Here is an 11,050-nt window from a genome sequence, read left to right on the forward strand (position 1 = left end):
AAAAAAAAAAAAAAAAAAAAAAAGTGCACTAAGTAGCAACACCTATTTATTTTAACACAGTATAAATTAACAGTCAAGTAAAAACCAAATGCAGAATTTTAACGTAACCCCATACATAAGATTGCTGAAACTTCCTGATCTATCATAAAATTACCAATAAGAAAGGTCTGTCTGCCAGGCATGGTGGCTCACACCTATAATCCCAGCACTTTGGGAGGCTGAGGAGGGCAGATTATCTGAGGTCAAGAGTGCAAGACCAGCCTGGCCAACATGGTGAAAAACCTCACCTCTAACAAAAATAGAAAATTTAGCTGGGCATGATGGCAGGTGCCTGTAATTCCAGCTACTTAGGAGGCTTAGGCAGGAAAATCGTTTGAATCCAGGAGGTGGAGGTTGTAGTAAGCTGAGATCACGCCACTGCACTCCAGCCTGGGTGACAGAGCAAGACTCCATCTCAGGAAAAAGAAAGGAGTCTGTCTGTACAGTTACTTATGTTGTTTTAATAATTTCACTCCTAAGTGTGCCATTCTTATCAAACATGTAAATAAATACATAAAGACTGGTACAACAATAAGTGACCAATGAGATACTGAACTCAGTGCCATCGTGAAAAAGGAGAAACTGTACATACTATCAGGTCCAACTTCTCTAAACAAGCCGTATGACCATACAAAAAGTTTTGGGCATGGTAACAAGATCTTCTCCACCTAAGGCAGTGTAATGATCCTAAAACATATTACCAGAGTTGTTCCACCATAATAATAATGCTCCACCAAATCAATAAACGTTTAGGTGGCAGTTATTCTCACGGGCTATGTCTGCTACTATAGACTATGGTGAGAAGCCCAACCTCTTTCCCGGGAGAAAAGATCGGCTATCATCACCTGAACATGTCGAGTAATAACACTGCACAGGCCTACCATCAAAGTGTAAGCCAAAGACCTTTTGCTCTGACGCTGACCCTGCTAAAGAATACCAGTCTGAGGTTCTTTACCTTTAGTCTGTGATTCTTGCTTAGGCGCTCAAAAATGAATCTTGTAATCATCGCTCAGTAGTCACTGGGGTCAATTTTGGTTTGGGTTTTGTTTGTCTGTTTTTTAAAATAGAGACAGGGTCTCAGTATTTGCCCAGGCTGGTTTAGAACTCCGGGGCTCAGGTAATCTTCCCACTCAGCCTCCCAAAATGCTGAGATTGCCGAAATGAGCCACCACACCCCATGGGGTCATTTCTGATAACCAATTATGATCTCCAGTTCCAATCACCATCACCTAAAATATGTTTCCTCAGGGAAGGGATTACTTCAAATTCTTATATGGAGACGTCTGCTCCCAACCAAGTTGAAACAACAGGGATCATATTCGCCCTCTTGCCCTAAAGCAACATCTAAATATATATCATGGTTTTCAAGGAACTGGACATTAGGCAATGAAGAAAAACTGGTAATTGAGAGATTAAAAAACAAACCAGGTAAGTCCTACAACTGTCTCAGTTTACTGACCAAAAAAAAAAAAACTTTACAGGTCACAAAAGAAAAGGAGGACAGGGAACTCAGAGGAAGCCCAGCAATTTCCCTGAGTTTGGGAGACAAAGCTGGGAGTCTGGGGAAGCACCAAGGCAATTAGGTTTGCTGGTCAGATCAGCAGAAGAGAATCTGACTAAGAACACCACTGCTCTGCAAGATGGACTCCCTCAAGCCTTCAGCTGCATAATGATCAGCACTTGTGTGTGAAGAAACTACCAAAGGCCAGGAAAAGAACACCCAAAATGATAAAGGAGGTTAAACCACCAGAGCTCACAAAAGGCTGAGCATTGTACCAATTTTCCCCACAGTAGAAAACCCCATTAGCCACAAGGAATCAGGAAAGGTATTCAGGTTTTTGCTTTAGTTAGTGGGATAAAATTAGCCTCAAACAAAAGCTGCTCTGGTACTGCCTAACGAAGCTCAAACATAAGGCCTGAAATAATACAACTGTTTTAAAGTAAATAAGTCTAGGCACAGTGGCTCAAATCTATAATCCCAGCACTTTGGGAGGCTGGAGTGGGCAGATCTTGAGACTAAAAGTTCGAGACCAGCCTGGCCAACATAGTAAAACGCCATCTCTACTAAAAATACAAAAAAATTAGCCAGGTGTGGTGGTGCCTGCCCGCAGTCCCAGTTACTCAGGAAGGTGAGGCAGGAGAACCGCTTGAATCCCAGAGGCAGAGGCTGCAGTGAGCCAAGATCAAGCTACTGCACTCCAGCCTGAGCAACAGAGTAAGACTCCATCTCAAACAAAAAAGAAAAAAAAGTATTAACTTTTAAAACTCCAACGCGTCAAAGAAGTCAAAGTGGAAAATACAAAGTATTCCGAACTGAATAAAAATGATCTATTGGGCCAGGCGTGGTGGCTCACGCCTGTAATCTCAGCACTTTGGGAGGCCGAGGTGGGCAGGTCACCTGAGGTCAGGAGTTCAAGACCAGCCTGGCCAAATGGTGAAACCCTGTCTTTAAAAAAATAAATAAATAAAATTTTAAAAAATGATATATTGAAATGTGTAGGATGTCACTAAAACACTACTTAGAAAAAAATATACAGCACTAAATTCCAGTATCTGAAAGAAGAAAAGTCATGACCTTGGTTTCCACCTTAAGAAAAGTAGAGAACGAATAGCAAATTACTCCCAGAGTAACCACTAAAGGGAAATAAAGTTTACAGGAAAAAAATCAATGAAATAAAAAAACAGAAAGAAGAAATGTCACTGAAACCAAAAAGGCTGGTTCTTTGAAATCAATAGGATTGCTAATTGCTAGCTAGACTCATCAAAAGGAAAGAACACAGGGAGGGGAGAGATGCAAATTACCAGTATCAGTAATAAGCAGATATAGCACAACAGATTCTGCAAGTATCACAAGGCTAATCAAGGAGCTTAATAAGCAACTTTACACTGATAATCCAACTTTTTTGTAGGTTTAAAGTTACTTCAAAATTAAAAATTTTTTAATTAAAAAACCTATCTGTATTGATCAGAGGATGGCCAAGAGTTTGGTAACTGCTAAAGCTAAATTAAAAGCTGAGTGAATGGGTACATGGAGTCCATTCTACTAGTCTTTCTACTTTTCAATGTGTAGAAATTGTTGATAATAAAGAAGTTTTTCAAATAATAAATTAAACAGCTGGGTGCAGCGGTGCATGCCTGTAGTCTCTGCTACTCAGAAGACTGAGATGAGAGAACCACTTGACCCTAAGAGTTTGAGTCCAGCCTAGGCAAAACAGTGAGACTCCACCGCTAAAAAAATAAAAATTTAAAATTTAAAAAGTAATTAATAGCCACCCATCTGAATCTTTTAGACAGGAGAAAATTTTCAGAAGACATTTATTTTTAGCACAGAGCGCCACAAATATTGAGGACTCTGAGTCTAGGAGTCCAAAGTCCACTGACTCAATCTACTGTGTACCACATATTATCCATAAACTCAACTCACCAAACTTTTACTGTTGGTTTTTGAGTCTTACTCTTCTTCACCCTTGTCTTTTATCAATTTCCCAGAAACATACAGACTTCCCACTCCTGTAAATCCAAATTTGTCCATGTAGAATGTATGTATAAATAGATAAATAAAACATGTTTTATAATTTTAGAAAGGAACTGCCATTAAAATCCAATGTTTTCATTAAACCCACGTACTTATAACTATTTAAAACCTTTTCTCCAAATATCTATGGAAGGAGTTCATCTTAGTTCGGCATAATTATATTCTTCACTTCATCTTCTACAGTTCAAGTGACCACAAAAAGAACTATTCCTATTATTTTTAAATGAGCTATTACAGGTAGTTCACTGCCTATAGCAACCTAATTTCATGCTTTTCAAAATAGTTTTTTAACCATACTACACCATTACTCTTTTTATTCATGTGATTTCTCTAAAATGGAGTTGGTTTTTAAAGCAAATTAAGTCTCAGGAAATTTTACCGAAGTGAAAGTGCTAAAAATAAATAATTCAAATAAAAAGTGCCTCTAAAAACCTCCAATTATTCACTTTGAACACATTATATACCTCAAAGGAAATTATCCAAGAATTCACTTTTCACATAAACTTTTAGTGAACTCCAATGTGACAATTCCAACAGCCCTTATAAACATATGTATATTTAAATTTTAAATGTACATAAATAAAAGTCCTGATTTTTTCAATGACTCCAAGAGAATAAAAAACCACACAAACATATTTAAAATACACTGCTTACCAAGATAAAAATATGTATTAAATACGATTCTACTACATATCTAATTAGACATTTGAAGCATTAATACCAAATTTATAAAAACCCATTACTTACAGAAGTGCAACTTTTGTGGACTGCTGGAGCATGTTTTTAAATCAAGTCAAATTCTATATCAGAGAAAACAAACTGAAGAAATGTTTCTTACCAACAGCACTATATCCAGTCTTCCCAATTCCTGATATTGGCAGGGCTTTCAAAAGCTGGTTCTTAATAATAATAATAGAACTAAGTATAAAAATTTAATTTTATGCCAAATATTTCTGTTTTGGTTCTGTTTGAACTACTTCCAAATGATTAAGATATTAAAATTTAGAATTTTGCAATTCACCAATTTTTAATAGGTTTCAGAAGATAGCACTTCTGCCATCTGTCACTGGTAGAGCTCCTATTATTTGAACAGATCCTAGCTAGTTGGTTCAGTGACGTTCCAATTCGAGAGTGCATGCCTGAGTCTTGATGTTATCTAAATAGCAAGGAGCTTATAGGCTATTGTGCTTAACCAAACCCTTCCTTGAATTTATAATAAACTTGATTTGCTGTGTGAGTGAAAAAAAAAAAAAAGGCAGTATGGGACAAAGTAAAGCTACTGGAAATAGATCTCACTAAATTTAATATAATGCTAATTTTTAAAAGTTTACTTATTTTTGCACATTATGTAATTACTACCAACAATTAAAGTATACTATTTATACTATGCCGCGCTAAAAGTTGTCAGATTCCATTTCCTAAAACAAGATGAGTTGTTTTCAGACACAGAAATCTCCAAACCTCAAAAATATATTTACTTCAAACCTAAGTTTCTCATGGGCTGTAACAACATTATAAGAGTGAGTGTGTAGAGTGTTAGATTTTTTTAAGGATACTCCAAATATGTGCCTAGAATTCCAGAGTAGGTAATTTCACAAAGTGATTTGAAGAATGACCTGTAATCAAGCAAAAGTTCAAGCAAAGCAATTTTGAATAATACATTTGTAATTCAATTTTTTCCTTCAGTCAGCATTTGCCATCTTCACCAGTACTAACGTAAAAAAACTAAAATTAAAAATGCATTATTCACCGAGGCGGGCAGACTGCCTGAGGTCAGGAGTTCGAGACCAGCCTGGCCAACGTGGTGAAACCCCATCTCTATTAAAAATACAAAAATTAGCCAGGGAAGACGGTGCACGCCTGCAATCCCAGCTACTCGGGAGGGCTGAGGCAGGAGAATCATTTGAACCAGGAGGTGAAGGTTGCAGTGAGCCAAGGTCGTGCCACTGCACTCCAGCCTGTGTGACAGACCAAGACTCCATCACNTAAAAAAAAAAAAAAAGGCATTATAAGGGCAAGTGAGGAAATAGACTTATATGGTGACTCTGTGTTGCCTCACTAGAAAGCCATAAAGAAGCTTTAGTGTGAAAATTAAATGAGATAATATGTGTAAAATTGCTGTAAGCCTCAAATATTATAAGCCTTCAAGAAGTAAAAAAAAAGGCATTATTCAAAATTCACAGCTGGGTGCAGTGGCTCATGCCTATAATCCCAGCACTGCGAGGCGCCAGGCAAGGAGGATCACATGAGGCCAGGAGTTCAACACCAGCCTGGCCAACATGATGAAACCCCATCTCTACTAAAAATACAAAAATTAGCCAAGAGTGGTGGTACATATCTGTAATCCCAGCTACTCAGGACGCTGAGGCAGGAGAATCACTCGAACCCAGGAGGCGGAGGGTTGCAGCAAGCCGCAATCACACCACTGCACTCCAGACTGGGGGACAGAGTGAGACTCTGTCTCAAAACAAAACAAAACAAAAAACAATATTCACAAAACTAAATAAGTATAAAGGAAATTCAAGTAACTGAATTTCTCAATAGTGTTTAAATTTATAACATATGTAATTCTGTAGTTTTAAAAATTAAAGCTGCAATGAGACGTCTGTGACACCTTGTATTGTTGAATGAGAGAAGGGATTATTCTCCCACTTTGTTTTGTAGCCCTAGGTTATTTTTTTCTGAGAATTAAACAGACCTACCAACCTTAAATAAAGATCTGATAAACCCATCTTTAAGGGCCATACAAGCCAAGAGTGCTTTAATGATCTTGAAATATAAACAGTGCATTCTAAATATTATTTTCAAACTTGTAAAATCTACAGTAACTGACCTTACACAGTTCAAAATCAGTTCTACTTTTTGCTGTTTAAATAAAATATGCCCCAATACATTTAAAGCCCTAACTCTACCCACTAAACAATTTCAATTTTAATACCTATACAAATACATGTAAAAAGAATTGTTTAAAAGCCAGAATCATCCAACTGTAATAACCAAATTGTGACAATTCTTTATGAGGCAAAACTTAAAACTTCTAGTCAGCTCCTAAAAATAAGAATGACATAATATAATTTAATGAATACGTGGAAATTTTACAAGGATACCAGCTAAATTTTAACAAAGCTCTACTCAATACCCAGTTTATCACTTCCCATCTTGGACTTTCTCTTATAATATGCTTTTGTTTCTGTGTTTAGGCTTAAGAAAGACCATTGTATCCAACATACACCAAACTAAGACTGTATTTACATTTGTAAAGTGGAGTCTTTGCATAATTATACTTTTTTTGTATGTTACAAAACAATGTCATAGCTAGAACAAAATAAGTTATAATTAGGAAAGATAACATAATTACCTGTATTAGGATCAATACGAAGAACAAGTTTAGCCTGCAGAACAAGTTTAGCCTGCACGATACCATTCATTCTTGCATAGGTACTTTACCACTTTAATTATATGTACTATTCAAAAATCAAAATCAACCCTTTTATTCAGAGAAACCCCACATGGTTTTGTCTAATTGTATAGTATTTAGCAAAAAGGGGGAAGTTACCTTTGGACTAACAAATGATATGTACTTTTTAATCTCTCTCTTTATAAAAAATTGTATAAAATATCATTTATATGCAACGTAATAAAACAGTCTGCATTCTTAAAATATCCACTTATGTCATTGAGAGATTTTCTATTTCAATCATTCAAGCTACTTTGGTCTTAAAACTTTCATCCCTTCCCCTAAATTGTTCTCAAGTATGTAACTTTTGAAAACTCCACATTCAAGGTTAAGAGTTATAAGGCTCTTATGATTGCTACATAGATTCAAAACATTACTATCTATGATGAAAAATGCTGCAGCAGGCAATAGGAAATAGTGATAAGACCCCGACTGAATACTCAAAACTGGCAGAACCAAAATGGCCTAGAGAGAAAACTGACACCTATCCCTAAGATAATCAAAAGGCTGAATATATCAATAAATTGGTGACAGTGGCTGCCTCTAGGCTAGGTGGGAGTGAGGAAGAGACACTAGTGTCTTTGGAATGCCTTTACCAGAAGGAAGTCTGAATAGTTGATTGAACACATGCATAAACTTCTAATTCTATAATGCATGGGCAACCCTGGGTTTAAACTTGTAGGAATCTCTGAAATACACCATGGTGCTTGCTCTATCAGACCATTCTCTTTGCTTGGAACTTACCCCAGATAAAGAGAAAGTTGTCAGTCTGAAGTCCCCTTTAACAAATGTTTCTATTAATTAGATTTATTTCTATCTCCTCTACATTTTGGCCCGGCTGAAAAAGTATGAGCCTATAATACAGCATAAGTAGCAGCAAATTCTTAAAAAAAAAAAAAAAAATTGAGACAGCATCTTATCTGTCACCCAGGCCGGAATGTAGTGGGCACAACCTCAGCTCACTGCAACCTCCACTTCCCGGTTCAAGCAATCCTCTCGCCTCGGCCTCCTGAGTAGCTGGAACCACAGGTGTGTACCATCATGCCCAACAAATTAGTTGTATTTTTATAGAGACGGGGTTTCAACATGTTGCCCAGAACGGTCTCAAACTCCTGGACTCAAGCAATCTGCCCATCTCAGCCTTCCAAAGTGCTGGGATTACAGGCATGAGCCACTGCACCCAGCCCTAAATTAGTTTTATCAAACTAATTCATCTAAGTATTAAGTGTGCATCTTATGCCAGGTTCTTTATTAGAACAGTAGGATTTACAATTTCATCCCCAAAACAAACAAAAACAAATGAAAAGAACACAGCACAAGAGTCAACTTTAGATGCAGTGACTGGCTTTGTCAAGCAAAAGTGTGGTGGCTTTCAGGTTGCTGGAGATGACTGGCAATTTGCAGTATCTTTGAATTCGCTAACAGGTCAAAATACAAATCTTTGTGAAGACCCTGACCGTCACCCTGGAGGATAAGCCCAGTGACACCACTGAGAATATGAAGGCCAAGATTCAGGGTAAAGAAAGTATGCCCCCTGACTAGGAGAGGCTCATTTCTACAGGCAACCAGCTGGAAGATCACACGTCTTCTGATTACAACATCCAGAGGCAACCCTGCACCTCGACTCCATCTGAGGAATGGCTGTCAATTATTCAGTCTTGTATTCACAGTGCCCAATAATGGCATTACTCTGCACTATAGCCACTTGCCCCAATTTAAATTTAGAAATGACCGGTTTCAGTAATAGCTGAACCTGTTCCAAATATTCATAAAGGTTCTGTTGTGGGTGACGGCGGTGTCGGTGGTGGCAGTGGATGGGGTGGCTGGGCCCGGAACAGCAGGAGCAGCTGCTAGCAGAAGGATGACCCAAGACAGGAATCGAGCTGCTGAGCCTCGCTGATTCCTGTACTTGTAACTGCCCCAGCCGGACTCCCCCTCCTTGACCCATTGGGTCTGTGTCTCATTCAGGCTCAGTCTGCCCCCCACTCCTCAGCCGGTTTCCCCTAAGAACGGGCCTGACCCCTTTCCCAAGCTCTTAGCGCTCAGGTCTTTTCCTTCCACTGACCCGAAGTCATCGCCGGGAATACTGGTTGTCCTCTCCTCAGAAGACACACCTTTGCCATGTAAACTTTAACTTTTCTCAGTCCTTCAGTGAATCTACAGACCTGTTTTCTCAGGAGCTCAGCCTGGCCTTACTTCAGTGATAAAAGGAGGAAAGGCTGGCTACAGCAAACATCATTCAAGATGTCCAGCAAAGGGGGCAGCACAGATGGCAGAACAGACTTAGCTAATGGAAGCCTGACCAGCAGTCCAGAGGAGATGTCTGGAGCTGAAGAGGGGAGGGAGACATCCTCAGGCATTGAAGTGGAGGCCTCAGACCTGAGTGTGAGAGTTTGGGGATGATGGTGGCCCCAACGGCACCAGCACAGAAAGTCAAGGCACAGACACAGAGAGCTCAGGGGAAGATAAGGACTCTGACAACATGGAGGACACCGGTCATTACTCCATTAATGAAGAAAATCAAGTCCATGACTGCTCAGAGGAAGAGGAGGAAGAAGAGCAGCCTTGGCACGGTATACAGAGCAAGCAGGCTAACCATGACCAGGATTCATCAGATGATGAGTGTGCCCTAGAGGACTGGGTGTCCTCAGAAACATCAGCTCTACCCCGACCTTGCTAGCAAGCCCTCCCTGCCCTTGGGAGCGGGAGCTGGGTTCAAGTGCCCGCTTTGTCTGTAAGGCCTGTGGGGCAAGAGTCTTTGTGCAGTGTTTCCACCTGCAGCATAGGCTTAAGGGCCACACTGGTTGTGTCAATACCCTGCACTTTAACCAGCGTGGCACCTGGCTGGCCAGTGGCAGCGATGACCCGAAGGTGGTGGTGTGAGATTGGGTGTGGCGGCCGCCAGTACTGGACTTTGAGAATGGCCGCAAAAGTAATGTGTTCCAGGCCAAGTTTCTTCCTAATAGCGGTGATTCCACTCTGGCCATATGTGCCTGTGACAGGCAGGTTTGGGTAGCAGAATTGTCTGCCACACAGTGTTGCAAGAATACGAAATGTGTGGCCCAGCACAAGGGAGCGTCTCACAAGTTGTCTCTGGAACCAGACTCTCCCTGTATGTTCTTATCTGCAGGTAAAGATGCAGTTGTTTTCACCATTGACCTGAGACAAGACCCCCAGCTTCGAAACTGGTAGTAACAAAAGAGAAAGAGAAGAGTGAGGCTGTATACAATCTATGTGAATCCTGCCAATACCCACCAGTTTGCAGTGGGCGGACGAGATCTGTGTGTAAGGATTTATGACCAGAGGAAAATTGACGAGAATGAGAACAATGGAGTCCTCAAAAGTTCTGCCCTCATCACCTGGTGAACAGTGAGTCCAAAGCAAACATCACCTGTCTTGTGTACAGCCGCGATGGCACAGAGCTCCTGATCAGTTACAATGATGAAGACATTTACCTCTTAAACTTCTCTCACAGTGATGGGGCCCAGTATGTTAAGAGATATAAGGGCCACAGAAATAATACCACAGTAAAAGGCATCAATTTCTATGGCCCCAAGAGTGAGTTTGTGGTGAGCAGTAGTGACAGTGGGCACATCTTCCTCTGGGAGAAATCATCCTGCCAGATTATTCAGTTCATGGAGGGGGACAAGGGAGGCGTGGTAAACTGTCTTGAGCCCCACCCTCACCTGCCTGTACTGGCAACCAGTGGCCTAGGCCACGATGTGAAGATCTGGCCACCCATGACTGAAGCTTCCACTGAGCTGACAGGGTTAAAAGATGTGATTAAGGCCGGGTGCAGTGGTTCACGCCTGTAATCCCAGCACTTTGGGAGGCTAAGGTGGGCGGATCATGAGGTCAAGAGATCAAGACCATCCTGGCCAACATGGTGAAACCCCATCTCTACTAAAAGTAAATACAAAAATTAGCTGGGCGTGGTGGCGTGCGCCTGTAGTCCCAGCTACTCGGGAGGCTGAGGCAGGAGAATTGCTTGAAACCAGGAGGCAGAGGTTGCAGTGAGC

The 11,050-nt window shown here is 40.3% G+C and overlaps 1 protein-coding gene and 1 pseudogene across 7 annotated transcripts in view; one reads left to right on the top strand and one right to left on the bottom strand.

The window, feature by feature from the left end:
* ATP13A3 (ATPase 13A3) overlaps positions 1–11,050 on the bottom strand; it is a 103,829-nt gene that overhangs the window by 62,768 nt on the left and 30,011 nt on the right. The gene's annotated exons all lie outside the window — the stretch shown is intronic.
* The window catches only part of LOC108293290, a 4,032-nt pseudogene continuing 2,021 nt past the window's right edge, over positions 9,040–11,050 (top strand). The window contains exon 1 of the transcript XR_005197723.1: positions 9,040–10,829. The product of XR_005197723.1 is annotated as a DDB1- and CUL4-associated factor 8-like (transcript). The remainder of the gene's footprint in view (positions 10,830–11,050) is intronic.

Source organism: Cebus imitator, unplaced genomic scaffold (genome assembly GCF_001604975.1).
Source record: "Cebus imitator isolate Cc_AM_T3 unplaced genomic scaffold, Cebus_imitator-1.0 Scaffold529, whole genome shotgun sequence".
Classification (NCBI taxonomy): domain Eukaryota; kingdom Metazoa; phylum Chordata; class Mammalia; order Primates; family Cebidae; genus Cebus; species Cebus imitator.